General features: G+C 33.9%; 2 long non-coding RNA genes across 3 annotated transcripts in view; one reads left to right on the forward strand and one right to left on the reverse strand.

Moving 5' to 3' along the window:
• Positions 1-911: 911 nt before the first annotated feature.
• LOC132228337 (uncharacterized) lies at positions 912-4,054 on the reverse strand. Its single transcript, XR_009451325.1, has 3 exons — positions 3,745-4,054; positions 2,668-2,796; positions 912-1,129 (listed from the first exon to the last, which is right to left on the reverse strand). It is a non-coding gene; the product is annotated as an uncharacterized LOC132228337 (long non-coding RNA).
• A 189-nt stretch (positions 4,055-4,243) lies between these two features.
• LOC132228341 (uncharacterized) overlaps positions 4,244-16,712 on the forward strand; it is a 75,391-nt gene continuing 62,922 nt past the window's right edge. Inside the window, exons 1-2 of one of the 2 annotated variants that reach the window (XR_009451327.1) lie at positions 4,244-4,506; positions 10,322-10,416. This is a non-coding gene — a long non-coding RNA (uncharacterized LOC132228341). The remainder of the gene's footprint in view (positions 4,507-10,321; positions 10,417-16,712) is intronic. The other variant, XR_009451326.1, reaches the window with a different exon arrangement.

The following is a 16,712-nucleotide window of genomic DNA, read 5'->3' on the forward strand; positions in this document are numbered from 1 at the left end:
AGAGAAAAAGTTAATTCCAGGGTGGGGCAGGGTAAGGATAAGATAAATATGGAACATCTTATTATACCACGAAGTTAGGAAGTGTTTTTAAAAAATGATGTAGGCATGTCACAAAGACACAGGAGCCAGACCAAAGGTCCTCCCTCTAGCTAAATCTGGGACAATTTGAACAGTGAAATAATTTACAAAATGTACACATATAAATATAGATAGAACATACATACTTAAATGGTAATTTTGATGAAGAGCTGTATATATCTTCAAATGTCTCCCCAGAAATTGCTTATTAATTGCCAGGAAGAAAAAAACAACAACACCTAACTATACAGTGGAAAACTCAAGCCACATATAGATCATGTAATCAAAATTAACATCATCAGTGAGGGACAGATGGATATCATGTGCTTCCAGAAGTGATACCCTGGAGAAGGACACATATCATCTGCATAGTAATCCAGTTGAACTGTATAACCTCAATCTGATCATGAGGAAACATCAGACAAAAACAAAATAAGAAATGTTCTATTAAAAATGGGGGTGGGGAGACAAGCTGCATTCTTCAAAGATGTCAAGGTTAAGATTTTTTTAAAAAGGTTATGAAAATGTTCCAAAATAAAGGATGTTAAAGAGTCAGGACAACTAAATGCAGTACCTATCCCTAGACTGAATCTGTGCTGGAGGGGGAAATGCTATAAAAATCAACCTACAAAATTGGAATATCATGGTAGATTAAAATATTACTTCAATGTAAATTTATGAAGTTTATAAGAAATACACTCTCAAGCATTTAGGAGTGAAGGACCATGATGTATATAACGTAACCTCAAATGTTGCAGGAAAAAAATTGTATATGAACATACATAATTGTGAAAAGAGAAGCACTGTGCATCAGAGGAAGCAATTTCCTCCCAACTTTTTTTAAATTTAAAATTATTTCCCAAATAAAAGGGTTTGTTGTTGTTTTTTTAATTAAATCCCCCTCAGAGAAATAAGACCAACAAGAAAATAAAAGGTACCCATCTAAATAAGTTTTTTTAAAACATTCAATAGTGTATATAAGGTTTCAAGTTACCGTTCAAAATGCTTTCTTCTTTAACAGTCTTCATTCTTTCTTAAAATATGAGCAAACCTGCAAATTTCACAATTTTATCTAAATAAGTTAATATGTTGAAGCCAACATACTATCAGTTGTAGCTTACTCATTAGACATAGCAGGAGGGAAAAACAAGCATTGAAAGTACAAGACTTCTGTTCTCCACCCTACATCCATATTTACTATTTGTTGACTAGTGACTGCATTCCAGTTTCCAAGTAAAGGGTATGCAGAGACACAAACCGGATAGGTGAAAGGGGTGGGGGAGATGAAAAAAGCTGAAAACTGCCCTAATTGAGTACCTAAATAATCAAGTTCTTTCTTTTCATAAAGTACATCATTTTGTGGAGTCTTAAAATTTGGAGAAGGTATTCTTAATAGTTTCTTACCTGTGAATTTTATAGTCTAAACGCCTTTTCTTTTCTTTTTTTCCTTTGAAATTCAACTCGGGAATTTGCACCCCCTTGTGGTCAAATAAAACGTTTCATTTTTTTCAATTGGGCTTTTTATTCAGGCATAGGAATCATGTTACTTGATTTTGTTTTCTCCCGTTTTAGTGAATCAAGAGCTTTAATTAAAGATTTTGGGTTTCTTAAAAAAGATTTTAAACAAAATAGCTTAAATCTAAAAGTAACCTCCATATAAACTTTAGTCTGTGCAAAATGGAGATAATAATTGCACCCACCTCATGCGTTAGTATGAGGATTCAATGAAAATTGCATATATACTTAGCACAGTACCTGACAGAGTAGGCACTCAATGGTATTATCAATTTTATATTATCATTCTCTTGACAGACTATACTAAAAGGGAGCTAGATCAAAATTTACCAATTCATGAAGTTCAATATAGGCTTGAAAATAAGTTCCCCAAATATATCACTTATCTAGACTTCCCTAGCTGATTCTCTCCAAAGGTACATTATATTTTTAAAATACAAAGAATATGTAATTATTTCTGGATGACAGAAATTTGGATGTTTTTTACTCTATATATTTTAGTCTGGCCTGATTTTTTTTTAACTTTAATATTTAGAAAGAGCAATAAAACCATTCCATTTCCAGGTTACTCTTATGAAGTGGTAAAACAGATTACCTTTCTGACAGAAATCATTACTCATATTCGGCAAAAATCATAGGTCAGGCTAATTTGTCATTTTAAGGGACTCTTGAACACAAATGCCAATTCCTAATGGCACTAACTACAGTTTGACTTTTAAAACACCTCTTAAAGAAGCCATTTTGAAAGACCAATGTTAAAGACTACTAGCTAACATTTACTAATATGCCAAGCACTGTTCAATGCCTTAAATATATTAGCTCATTTACATCGTTACAACAATCCAACGAGGCACTAGCATTACTGCTTTAACAGAAAATCCAAGTCAGAAAAAGTAACTCCTGTAGGGTCACAGCTAGCAAGTAGCAGGGCTGGGATTCAAACCCAGGCAATTTGATTCCAGAGTCCACTTACCCAGTGCACAAAAGTACCATACACATATAAGATACACATACTACTTAGTCATGTTACTTTTAGATTTTAAATTACTAAAATCCATTTCTTTTTCAATGTACCTTGATAATGCAAATGTGCCAATCTTCTTCCATTTTCTCACTTCTTAATACTTCCTGCACTTATATATTCATTGTTTTAACCTTCATATGTCTTCATATACTTAAACACAAGTTGTTTTGCAACAAAAACTGGAAGGAAAGCAACAACACAGCAATACCCCAGAATTAAACTGTTGGATTCTTTAGAAACTTCACTATAATTTGGAATCAGGAAAAAGGTAACCAATCAAAAATAATCTTAAAATCTATTAATTTCAGATCAATCACAGTTTAAAATATTTTTTTCATCTTAACTAGCCTGTGGGCATAGGATAACTCTACCAAGCAAATGAACTACTGAAAGAAATTTTTAAGGAAAGTGTTAAAATACTGACAAGTTTATCATCATTTTACTTGCATCATAGCACCTTGTTTTTAAGGTGTACACAGATTTGCCTAGGTCTTGTGCTTCCACTTACTAGTTGTAACACTTTGAGGCAAGTTTCTTGATCTGAGTCTTGGGTTTCATGTGTAAAATGAGGATATTACCTACTTCTTATGGCTGTTGTGAGATATAAACAGGATCTATCCATAAATAGTTTAGCACCGTGCCTATCACAGGCAATACGTGGTAACTAGGTATTATTTCTTTATCAGTGTGTCACACAATGGAAACCCATCTTTACTAGATTCAGTTCACTTAACAGGCCTTTTTTTTTTTAATTACTCTACGTGACACCCATAGACTGCTCATTCAACCTCTCTCATACTGAGAGAATGCGTAAGGACAAGTACGATGGTGAGGTAAACTGGGTTCGATGAAAGCGTCTTTGCAACAGGACCGGGAGGACTAGGCAAGTAAACTACACACACACACACACACACACACACACACACACACACACACACACACCCGGTTGTGGAGCAGGGGAAACCACGCCTCCTGTGTGTGCTCCCATTGGATTGCACAGCAAGGAGAATGCCTCGGACTCCAGAATCTGACAGATGCGGACTCATCCGCATGCTTGCTACCTGGCAAATTACTTAAAGTCTCTCAGCCCTGGTTTCCTGGTCTGCAAACAAAATAATAGTACCTACCTCATAAAGTTGTTCTGAAGCTTATGTGCAATAACTCCTGCAACGCGTTGTCATACAGCAAGAGCTCTGCACACAGGCGGGGTTGTTTTAAGTACGCGTGTGTCCATCCAATATAGATGGTCTCGGAGACACATTCCGTTGTTGGTTTAGTTAGACACTGGCAATAAGACATTTTTCTTTTCGCTTAAGCTGCACCCTTATCTGTTTTCCTCGAACAGTAGACTAAATGCTTATAGACTGATATATCGTCTATGTATGGTCCTTCAGGCCCACAGTCCCACCTTCTCTCTACCTCCGAGGCTGAGTAAACCGGGACTTGCACGCACGCGCAAGGAAGAAGAGGTAGGAGGGTTGCCACCAAGGAAGTCCTGGGAGAGCCGGGAACAGCTATAATTATGCGCATGTGCAAAGAGAGAGAGAGAGGGCTGGGGAGTTGTGGGAGGGGTTTGCGCGTGCGCAAAATTGTTGGGAAAGACAGAAGGGGGGTTGGAGGAGGTATTGACAGCTGTGGAGGCAGCCCGCGTTCCCGGCATGCCCCGGGGCGGCGGGGTTGGCTCTAACGAATTTGAATGAGGAGCCTTAGCGCTTTCGGCGCCATTTTCGAGTGATGCCTGAGCCCATCAATCTAGCGGGAGAGATGGGATAACCTGTCCGACAGTAGATCGCCCATAGGACTCCACCGAAAAAAATCACTTAAAAATCTCCAAAAATCACTTCAAGCCGAGGGCAGTCCGCGGAGCTTGGCCAGGGTTGGCGCAGTCGGTAAGAGACTGAAGTAGCAGAGCGGGACTCGGGAGGTGGCAGTGGTGGGACTGGCAGGCGGAGGGGGTGCAGGGAGTGGGCACTGGGTCCGTCTTCATTTTAATCACGAAAAAAGCGAGGAGGTCGGGTTGGGGGTAGCGGGGTGTCTGCGAGTGGGCGGTGGCGGGCAGAATCGGCGGGAGCGCAGGGACGGGGTGGGGGGAGGGGAGCTGCAGTTTGAGCGGGACGGGCTGCGGCGGAGCGGCCGCCGCCCAGCGGATCTGTCAGCGCGACCCCCGAGGACCCGGACGGACGCGCGGGGCTCGGCGGCCGCGGCTCCTTGACAGGAGGAGCGAGACGAGCGCCTCCTCCCCCGTTGCGGAACCGGGCCGTCTTTTATTGCAGTTTGCCTGGCCTGCTGACGGCCGTCTTCTCGTGACAAGAAAGTTCAGGCTGGCGGAGAATTGAGGACCCGAAGGAGCGGGTGCCTCGCGCCCGTCGCGCTTTGACGCTGGAACGTGAGGAGCCCCAGGAGTGGGAGTTTCCTGCTGCCGCCCTCGGGCCCGAGCGCCTCGGTCCGGACGGGGGTCGCGCTGCCCGCTGCTGCGCTTCGGGGCAGATAGGGCTTTTGAGGCTCTAGCGGCTCCTGGGAAAGGTGCTGGACTTTCGCTTTTTGCCTGGGATCTTTGTCTTTGGCTCTCCCGGTGTTGTCCTTTCGGGGTGTGGGGGAGGACGGGGGGTATTGGGTGAGATAAAAGATGGGGCTTTGAGTCTTGCGATTGCCTCCAAGTCACTTTTCTTAGAATACTTTTTCTTCTCCAATCTTTGAAACATGTCGCGAGGAAAATAGCAATCTGTGAAGCAGTATTGATGTTTTCCTCGGGAAAGTCTTTACCGGGACAACTTAGCGGCAATTTTGCCACCACCGCCCCCCCACCCCCACCCCCTTTTCTTAGGAACTCTCTTGACCTGAGGCGGAGGGGAGGGGGGTGTTATTTGTCTTTCCCTTTAGTGATTGCTTTTTTGTTGTTGTTTTCTTAGCTCCCAGGTCCTACCAATTCTTACTCGACAGCTCGAATGATTTGAGCCAGTGGCGGCTTTAAGTAATACTTGATAGGTAATGACCTTTGTAAATATATCGGCTCTGGAAGCCTTTTCTGTGGCGAAGCGCCCCGAGGTTAACTCCGTGCAGGCGTGGTGTTTGCGTGTGGGATGCACGGCTCTGAGTGGCGAATGCCCAGGAGATGGTCTTTGCAACAGCGATTAAACTGTTGGCCGAGAGGAATAGCGCTTCGGGGGACCCGCCTGCGGAATCCCCCTCCCCCCCATGTAACGATGGGTTGATTTCTTATTTCTGTAAAGATAGGGGGGAGCCGCCTTCACTCAGAATGTTTTCCCGAAGAGAACAGGAGAACGAAATGTGATGTTTTTCAAATTGTGTTTAACGGAGCACCCAAAACACTGGACTCGTTAGCCCCTGATTGGCTGGAAGAGAGCGGACTGAGGGATTTGAATGTTAAACACTAGATTATAATTTTCGACTTTACGAAAAATTATATTTTTAGACAACGGAAATAATTACAAAACGTTAATACGGAGAGTTGGGAAAAAAAGCTGGTGTTTAATTTTTTTTTCCATAAAAGAACTTCGAATGATTCTGAAATGTATATTAAAAGTAAAATTTAGGAGACAATTTTCGCAAAATAGTAATTCTGCTGGCAGAAATTGCAAGATTTTTATATATTTGCCCCTGTTCTCTATTGGTTAAAACTGAGTGAAGCATTAAGATTGTTTATTCTTTTGACAGAAATTCTTCATCTTAAGCTACATATATTTATTAGATGCAGATTGCAGGGGAATTGTTTTTTTTATTTTTATGAGAAGAAACTTTAATTTCTTAATGTTGAGTTTTCCCACATTTTTTACAAAATTGGATATATTTTTAAATTTTTTCATATCTTTAAAATAAATGTTTTATTTAATTAGCCAATGTAGCGGGCTTAAAACTTTATTTACAAGAAATTTATATTGCTTAATTTACACAATACAACAGGTAAGTATCCACAGGTGCGTATATATGATTTCATTCCTTTGATAAATTTACTATGAAGAAAATATTGTATACAACAGTGGGTATGATGTGTTTTATTTGGTTGGTTTTAAGTTGATTTTTGTTCAACGTTGCTTGAGACAGCCATCTATATTACCAGCTTGACATTGCGTTTAATTGCATTTTGATAAAAGTCCGGTGTGGTTTTCAAAGAAAATTTGTAAACTTACTGATAAACAAGATAGCTGTTGATCCTTTTTAAAGTTTTTTAAAATTTAATAGAAATTTGCATCCTTTTATGAGTAGTAGTTGAAATTTTGAAACTTAAGAGTTTGTATTCTCACATTAGATCAAACATGCATTGTTAGGAAATATTCAAATGACAGGCTTCTATATGACTTTTATAAGTCTCTGCAGGGCTATAAATATAATTTATATTAATAGAGTGGAATAACTGAATTTATAAATGGTACTATTTTATATTGCCTTCATAACAAGAATTGCAATTACAGAATCTGTGTTCATTACCTTATTTTAAAAGCTGTTTTATTTTCAATCATCTCATGAAAATTTCATAGAAAATACTAATTATCCTTTTTTAAATTTGAGTTGATGAAATTATAGACAACCTCTTTTCTATTTTTAATGTAATTTTACCTATGATACCAGTGGGTTGTTGTTTTTTGTTGTGTGTTTTTTTTCTGTGGTTTTGTTTTTTGTGTTTTAATTTTCACTCAAATTATTATGTAACTTGGAGAATTTGAGGGTGGGAGAGGCTTTCAGATTCCACCAGGCTGGTTAAATTTAACCATACTTTTTTTAGTACTTTGCTTTATGGTTTTTGTTTTTGGGGGTGATGGGTGAAGGATTGTCTTGCTTAATAAGATATTTTTTAAAGAAGAGAAGGATTCCTTTATTTAAAACACTGCTCTTAAAGCTTGAAAACACACTAGCATCTAAATAAAATCCACAGCATTAAAAATATTTTCCCTTTTATGTGATATAGATAAGAGGAAGATTTTGGTTTTAGATTTGTGGGCATATAGGCATGAGTTCCAACAGATGCATATGATTACTATCTTATGTATGTGATTGAATTTATTTTTATTGTACTGTAAAGACTAGAAAAGTCATAATACCACAGGAAAATAATGGTGAGTAAAGGTGTTACTATAGTAGCTCAACTCTTTTTTAAAGCTATGTTTACATATTGGTGGGGGGAGAGGGAACTTGAGAAGGTAAGGTATCAGTCTTCCTGTTAGCATTGGTTTTAATTTTTGTCTTTACTATTTTTAAAAATCCAAATAAAAGTCCAGCTTTAGACTTCGTTTTAATGCTGTCAACTGTCTTAGTTGTACATTTACAGAATGTACTCTCAGGTGTTTGTATGTAGGACTGTATTTTTTCTAATCAGATTAATATCACTTTTAATGTTTATCATGAACTAGAACTAAAGAGGAAAATTTCAAAATAACTTTCATATTCTGGATTCCTTGTATTATCATGTTTGGTATACTACATTTTTGGTTTTTATTTTGTGGAAATTACCTATATTTTTATTTCTGTTTATTTATTGATATGTAGTAACAGTTCAGAATGTAACAAAATATTGTAGTCCAGAAATATTGATCAGTTGATTTGGTTTACAAAAATAAAATAGCCAGAAGATTATATTAGTTATTTGTTCTACATGATACATAAACTTTCTCCAATTAAAAAAATCAGAGTATAAATTTATACACTATTTTGAAATTTTATTCTACAAAAAATTATCTATTTTAACAAATTACTGGCCTAAAATTGGCTCTTGTCTTTTGTTTGCTTGTTTGTTTAATGAAGCATAATGATCCCCATATTGATTTCTTTTTAACCCATTTTTAAAAGAAACAGTCTATGAATCTGATTATAACTAGAAAACACATCTTAAAAGAATGGTCATATTTTAGAGTATGAGTACAAAAATGTTCTTTTATTATTATTATTCAGCAAACTTACAAACACTATGTGTCAGACAACTAATCTGAGCATGTAATAAGAACTCAAACTATGACTTGCTGAAATTTGGTAGCCCCTCTCTTAACACCAAAGGAAATCGGTAATAAAATACCACAATTACCACTTTCTTTTAAATGTTGAAAATGAGATTAAGCTGTTTGCATTTTTTACAAGTTACTGTTAGAGCTTTAAAGTTGTCTTATTAATATGAGTAACATCAGTTTTATAATATCACATTACTAAATGTGTTTATATATTTTTCTGATTATTTGCAAATACAAATGACTGTAAAGCCTTCCTATAAATACTGCTTTCTGGAGGGGAAATGATTTCCATTTGCCTTCCCTCCCCCCACCCTTCTTGACTGTCTTCGAGATGCTTTAAAAGGTCTTCCTTTAAAGATAAGTTTCAAATATTAGAATTGATATTAAATACATACAAATTTTATTCTAAATATTTCTTATCAAGTTATGAGAAGTTTAACATACTTTTGTTTAATTCTGACTTATTTTACTAAAAAATTTTTACACTGGAAAGATGTGGGTTCTAAGTATAAATAATAAACTTTTGTAATAGATTTGAGTTTCATTATTTAAAGGTTTTTTACATCATCTTTTTAATCATTTGGTTTAATATTTGTCTTTGTACTCCCTTTGTTCTTTATTATCTAGTATATTTTGTTTACCTACTATGTAAAAAGTTAACTTTTGGCATGGAGTACATATTGGTATCAACTACATTTCTTTTGAGATTTTTAAAGCTAAGCTACCTTAATTTTTATAGTGCTCAAATATAGAAAACTTTGTCTATATCTGAGGAAGACTATTGTAGTAATGATTTTAATTTTTTAAAATATCATGGTATTTAATTGGTGTTTGTGGGTTATGTGTGTGTGGTTTTTGCCATTAATCAAATATTTGGCACCAAAGAAGTAAAAATTTACTAGGTTTTTATTTCTTTTCCTAAGCTATTTTTAAATAAATAAGGATAACTCAGAGCTTTTTGGTTCACTTATAGTACATTATTAATCTTTGGTAATTTAGCAATTTAATATTTTTATATAGTTGATTGCCACTAAGTCAAAATATAGGTGAAACAAATCAAAAAGCCACATATACATTTGGTTATACCATGTCTGCTAGGAACATTAAAAAAAGCATTGGCCCAGTATTCATCTGTTTATTACTTATATTTTAATTTGCTTAGAGAGTAAGTTCAAAATTTTGTTCTGTTAGAATTGTAATGTCTTAAAATATTTGGAAATGTCGATATTAATGTTCACTCCGGTATGGCAAAAGATAAAAGTTGAAAATAATGGTAATTTCTATAATCATTAAAAGTTTGATAATTTGGGGAGAAAGGTAGTGAAAAGTTCCTCTCCATCCCTTAAGTATTTTTTTAAAACTGGGTTTTACAAGTTTCAGAAGCACAGACAAAATGTATCTCTGGTATTTTCCTTGTGAGTCCCCTTTACCAGTTCTCTAACACCTACTTACACACCCTCCCCCCCTACACTGCTTTGAAAATGAATGCCCTAAAGAGAAATGAAAGCAGAAACATATTAATCTGATTTGAAGAGGCTTCAAATGATAAAGCATATCACAGGTGTTTCTAATCAAGTTATTTCTATTTAAATAACATTATTTTCAAGTTAGTGTGTGTTTTCTAACATACGCAAGATTGAGGTCATTTTGAAGACCTTACCTCTGTCCAGGGATCCAATGTGGAACTCCAGGAGGCGGAAATCTGTTGAGTGTCTTCTTGCTGTAATACATGACATTTTTATTGCAGGTTTTGACCTTAAGGAGAGGGCCAGTTCTGGAGAACAACCTAACTTCTTTGACTGAGCACTCACATAATGCACTGGAACATGTTAGGAGATTAAGGTATACTAATGAATTTTAGAAGCATACAGTTTTATATCTTTTCAATATAATTGGGTTGCACAATTGGTAAAGCTAGAACTTTTAGGTGAGTTAAAACTCAGTAAAGATATATTAATACATCCTGTGAAGTAGCCATGGTTAAGTACTCTTATTAAAACTCCAGATTTTTTATATAGTTGATCTCATCATCTTGTATTAGGTCCAACTCCAACTGAATTTATTTAGTCTAAAAATAAGTATATATAGGGATTTTTCTTTTTTTCCTCTTAGGGTTGTTATTATAGTGTTATATATAAAAGAATTAAATGTTGGACTTTTCATCTTATAAAATAGAAAGTTTCAATCAAATGGAATTTGGTGCTTGGCTGTATGATGGGTTTAGTGGTCAGTAGAGCCTATAAAATTAGATAAAATTAATGAGAATATTTTTAAAGCATTTAAAATATTCCAAGTAGTATTCTAACTAAAAGTGGCAATTTGGTTGAAACTGAAAAACCCACTTTCTTAAGTAGAAACTAGTGTCTGACTCATGGGTGTTCCAAGTAAAATATTTAAATTGTTCATATCAGAAGTTGCAAACTCTTTAAAAATAAATGGGAGAATGCCAAAATTTCTAGTGACTTATTGTTTTTTCCTCCAGAAAACTTTACAACAGAACCACTTTTATAACATTTATTTTCTTTGATTTGTATGGGTTTAGTTGAAAATTTTGGCTACTTAGCTAATAAAATTCTTGATTTCTAAATGGTAATCTGGTATAATGAAAATGAACTTGAACAGTATTACTATGATTTTTTAAAAACTATTTGCCACATAAAGTGAGCTTTACTAAAATATAATGTACTATAATTTCTCTTTAAATGTTTTTTTCACCTAAAAATATTTACTTTATATACTTAAGATATAGGAATTACAAAAGTGGGGTGTGTTTTTTTTCCACGAGAAAAGTGTAATTTAGTCTTAAGAATAAAGTGTAATTATCATGGTCATAAAACTACTTTTATCTGTAAACATATCTTTACACATTATTAAATATTTTTAAAGAAAATTCTCAGATGTATGTTTAAGAATTTCTGAACATTGAGATATTTATCAAAATACTAAAAAGCTAATGTTAGATGTTTCTGTATTAGTAGATATTAGATAGATAATCCAGGAGTGTGAATCTATTAACAGTTAAGGTTAAATAAAATGTTAAAAATTTAATAGAAATTAGTTTAATATAAGGGTGAAATTCAGATGTTGATGTCATTATACTGTAGGTGATTGAGATAAATACATAGTATTAGAATGTCTTCATAACTTTGATTTGAGCATGTTATGAAAAATGTGAGTTTAATTGGGAAGAAAATGAAAATTTGCTCCCCTTTAACTTAACCATTGTTTTCCAGGTTAGAGAATTATAATGAAAAGTAAAAAATACGATTTCTGAATGTCTGGGGGGAAAAAATCCAGGTTCAATTTATTACTTTCAAACCAGGTATCTTTACACACAGCCTTATTGAATTAAATGGGTGAAGAGAGATAGCTTTTGCATTTATATTATAGGTAAGGACATAAATCCATAGAATTATCCCTAATTTAGAGAGCTTATGATTTGTGTTCTTTGAAATTGTCAAAATTTACTCTTTGGGCACAAATTTTTAGCATCATAAAATTGTCCTCTCTATACACTGGCTTATAAACTTACAAATTTTAAACTTAGTAAGTAATTTAATATCTAAAAGAATCAATGCAGATATTAATAGTTTTCTTGTATTTGGTCACTTCTTATGAAGGATCAGAAACTTTAATTTGTAGTATTTTATTTTAGGAGACATGTTATTAAGTTTTTATACTGCAAAGTGTGATTGGTTATCTTTTAACTGCCCCTTAAAGGACATTTTGTAAGGATTTTGGCTGTTGTAAATTTGCAAACCCGCTTATCTATATCTAAGCCTTGGTATGTACTTCATTATGTCAAAATTTTGAGAAAGAATTTATTTTTTTTCCAGTGATAAACTCACATCTTGTGCAAATATCTATATTTTTTGTTAAATGCATTTTTGGGGGTTAAATTACACTTGTTTTAAGGAAAAATTCTTAATTGTTTCTAAAATACAGCTATCCTGTCAGTGTTCCTATTTTATTGAAATAGTTATCCTTAGGATCTGGTGGGAGAATATTTGGATAAACTAGAATAGAGGTAATTTAACATATTTGTATGAAGGGACTTGAAATTATTCATTATTTGTCATTGATATATAATGCTAATTTATAAGGACAACTTATATTTTAAGTAACTTGTCAGCTATACCAACTTTATTTAATAGAGGTTTTATTAAAGAGTAGATACAATTATCTTTCTTAATAAAAAATGTTTATTTGAAGCAGTTTTGTATGTGAGTAGTTTTTTTTTTTTTCTTGACTAGGAAATTCATCCTAATTCTATTTCTGTTTTTTTCAAATAAGACCTAATGCATCAGAATTACATTTTCAGATAAGCATTTTCAAAAGGCAATATTTAGTGTGAGAATTTAAATTTTTTGCTAAACATTATTTTCAAGTAGAATTTAAGTTCTCAGCAACACAAACCACACTTTTGGTGTTTCATTAACATATAATTTGGCTTACTTTTATTTTCCTATTTTCCTGGTTAGAGTCACTTGGAACAGAAACATGCAGCATGTTTCAAAAGCATCTGCTGATACTGATTAATCTTCTGGTTAATAGTTTATTTATTACTGTTTGCAAATGTCTTAATTTTTAAAAATCCTTTTATTTTGCTATTAGTATTTTGTTGTATAGCCTTTATATTAAATACATATATTTAGAAGTTTTATTATCCTGTGACCTTCAGAATTATTTTTATTTTTATTATTTTTTTCCTATTGCGCTACTAAGCAGAAAAATTATGCTTTCAATTGTGAGAAAAATAAAAGATTGGGTGTTTTTTTTCTTTTTACAAAGTATTATGATCTGAATTTTAAATATTACTGTATTTTATACTTTTTTTAAAGAAATAGCAAACCTATCCTTTTTTACCAAATATTTTTTAAAATGTATCAGCCAGTTCTAGCATTTATAAAAAATGTTATAGGTTTCCTCATTTTTCTGACTTCTAAAATATTTTTTCAGAATAAAAAATTTCCGTAGTTGTTAAAAGGTACAAATTGCTTTTAAATATTAAGTTTTAAGTTTATAAATAGCGTCACATTTAAATTTAAAGGTAATTTGACAGAACAGTTTATTTTTCTTATTCATCATCAATTGATATTATGTACTAAGTTTTTAGCTTTGTGTTACACATTTAAAGTAGATAAGTTACATGTAGAAATTTTTTAGTTATTGGGATTTTTGTAAACTTTATGGGCTAAAAAATATTTTTTGATTAATGGTATCTAATGTGAAACATATGGTAGTGATTAACTGGGAGCCTGGAGCTCTTTATAAGCAAAATACAAGTTCATATCTTGATTAAAGTTTAGATACTTTCTTATTCTCCAGGAGACTAACTATGGAAAATACTCTTTATGAATTAACCCTAAACCTGGGTAAAAAGACAACCTGAGAATTTTGGTAATTGAGCAACTAAACTACAAGTTGCAGATCATTACATGTCATTAAATTATTTTCTGAGATACATTAATAGGTGCCCTTTCTAAGCAAAACACCAATTTTGTCTTTTTGTCTTGTCTTCCCATCCTGCTCTTTAAAGAAAAAAATTCCTTCTAAATAAGTATATTGTATAATGATGTAAGCAGACATACTAGGTAGGTTTGATTGAACCATTTTGTTTTTCTTATTAGTTATATATGCTTTTCTCAGTTTGCTGCTTCAGCAGCAGCAACAGTGAATAAACAAGTATCACCACAGCCCTTGTTCTTGTCCCTTATAGCTGGGAACAGGAGCTGGGAGATTGCTGCTTCTACTCAGCTGTTGTACACAATAGCATCAAATATGCAATAATGGTGGCCAAAAGAACCTAAACCCACCAGTTTTTACAGACTAGGTGTGACGGGCTTGTCAGTGTAACCCTATATATTATATTCGTTGACAAAAAGGTGTCTTCTTCCCAGAGGAGCATAAAAAGAGCCGTAGGTACTTACAGTTTTTAGACTTTCATTATCTTTACTATTTACTCTTGTTTTACTTAATGTAATTTTCATTCAGTTAATTTCCTCTGTTTAAATGTAAACTTGTCTTGCGTCTGAAAGTGTGTATGGTGTTTCATGTTTTTCACTTTTAAGCTGGTAAACTGGAAAAATTAATAATTAGTTTCTAATAACACAAGTTAGGTAATATTGAAGAAAGAAAAGTTTGACGGTAGCCACATAGTGTTTTTTTCACGTTGGGACCATATTCCCAACCCATATTTTCGTTTTCTATAGCCCAATCTAAACAAGGCCAACTTATTGTAGATTTCACTATAACTAAAAAGAATACCACTCTATATTACTTAATATTGTATATAACTAATACAAAGCATGCTGCAGATAGAAACCCATAAGTCTTTGCTTTTTCTCACTGTTAATATCTTATAATTGGAAAATTCAGATTATTCTAAATCCTTCAGAGATAGGACTTTGTAATTTCAAATAGTATAAAAGAGTGTTTTTATAATTTAATACAATTTGATTTTGCACAGGTTTGTATCACCTAAATATCTGTACATTTTCTCATCTTTTCTATCTAAATCATTCCAATAGGTTGTAATTACAGGGAAGTGAATATTGGGTTTCTATTAAAGTACTGATTTCATTTGTAGCATTCTTCCTGGGAACTACAATGACATTTTAGTGTGTGAGCATAATGTCTTAATTTAAAGACTGACATTTGCAATAGCATTTCTTTAAAAAGGTAACAAATGTCCTCATTAAAAACACAACTAATCACTCCCACTCTTAATGTTTTCCCTTACTAATTACAGTAACCTAAGAATATTAGTTCCCTAATATTATCCAAAAAAGTTTTGTTGTAGTATGTGCTTGGTTATCTGAAATGATAAGTGATCCCATGACCTAGTTTAACATTGTGAGTCAAACATATTCAACCATAAGTTGAGATTACTATATTTTGCTAATACTGAAGTGTTTTCTTTAATATGTTGATGTAATTTACAGATAACATTAATTAGTGTTAAATGACCCTTAACCAAAAAGTGAGCTACATAATCCTTTATATCAAAAACACCTTGTTTTTACTACTAATTACTGTATAAATTGTCTGTGGACTACCTGTACCAGAATAACCTAGAATAAAACATTTTCCAGACCTGCTGAATCAGAATCTAGAGCTGGGGCTCAGGAATTTGGGTTTTTTCCCCAAGCTATAATGTTTTGTTTTGTTTTTTGTTTTGTTTTGTTTTTAGAAGCACTACATGCGAGAAGCACTGCCCAAAAAGAAATGAAGGAGGATTCTTCACATCAATAAACCATTTATATTTTCTGCTTTCTTTTCTCTTTGATCATTGTGTATCTAAGTTCAGTTAATTATGAACCTTATCATTTCTTCCACAGTAGTTCTAGATAACATCTTGGTATTTCTTCAGTCGTATGAGGAAAATCTATATTATGTGAGCTTTATTTTTGTGCAAGTATCTTTGGCCAAATTTTAGTCTGTTCTATTTCTTTGGAACATTTAGTATATCTACACTTGATGAATTGATCATTTAAGAATTTTTTGTTTTCATCTGCATAGTAGCACTTTTTCTTAAATGTAGTTTTATTATTGGAGAAAATACAGAAAAAGGAACTTTTCTTATGCTGCTTGTGGGAGCATTTGACAAAATTCTAATAAAGTTGAAGATATACTTAGGTTTGAACACAACAATTCCATTCCTAGATGTCCTAGATAAACTAAGACGTGTGAAAAAAATCTTGCTTACTATTACTTTTCATAGGAAAAATTTTGAGAGCAATTTGAATGTTAAGTAAAGAAAATGATAAATTGTGACATAATCATATGAACTCTTTGTTATACTGCTATTTAAGAGAGCTTGTGTGTATTGTTATAGATTAATGATAAAAATAAGTTGCAAAATATACATTATACAAAATATATATGGCATGGTAACATTTATGTAAAGTTTGAAAACAATCCTATATGATAAAAGCATAATATGTAAATTGACCGAACAGTGGAACAACCGGTCACTATGACACACACTGACCACCAGGGGGCAGACGCTCAACGCAGGAGCTGCCCCCTGGTGGTCAGTGCGCTCTCATGGGAGCGCTGCTCAGCCAGAAGCCAGGCTCACGGCTGGCGAGCGCAGCAGCGGTGGAGGAGCGAGGGGTCCTGGACTGCGAGAAGGC

The sequence above is a fragment of the Myotis daubentonii genome, chromosome 2 (assembly GCF_963259705.1).
Source record: "Myotis daubentonii chromosome 2, mMyoDau2.1, whole genome shotgun sequence".
Taxonomy (NCBI): domain Eukaryota; kingdom Metazoa; phylum Chordata; class Mammalia; order Chiroptera; family Vespertilionidae; genus Myotis; species Myotis daubentonii.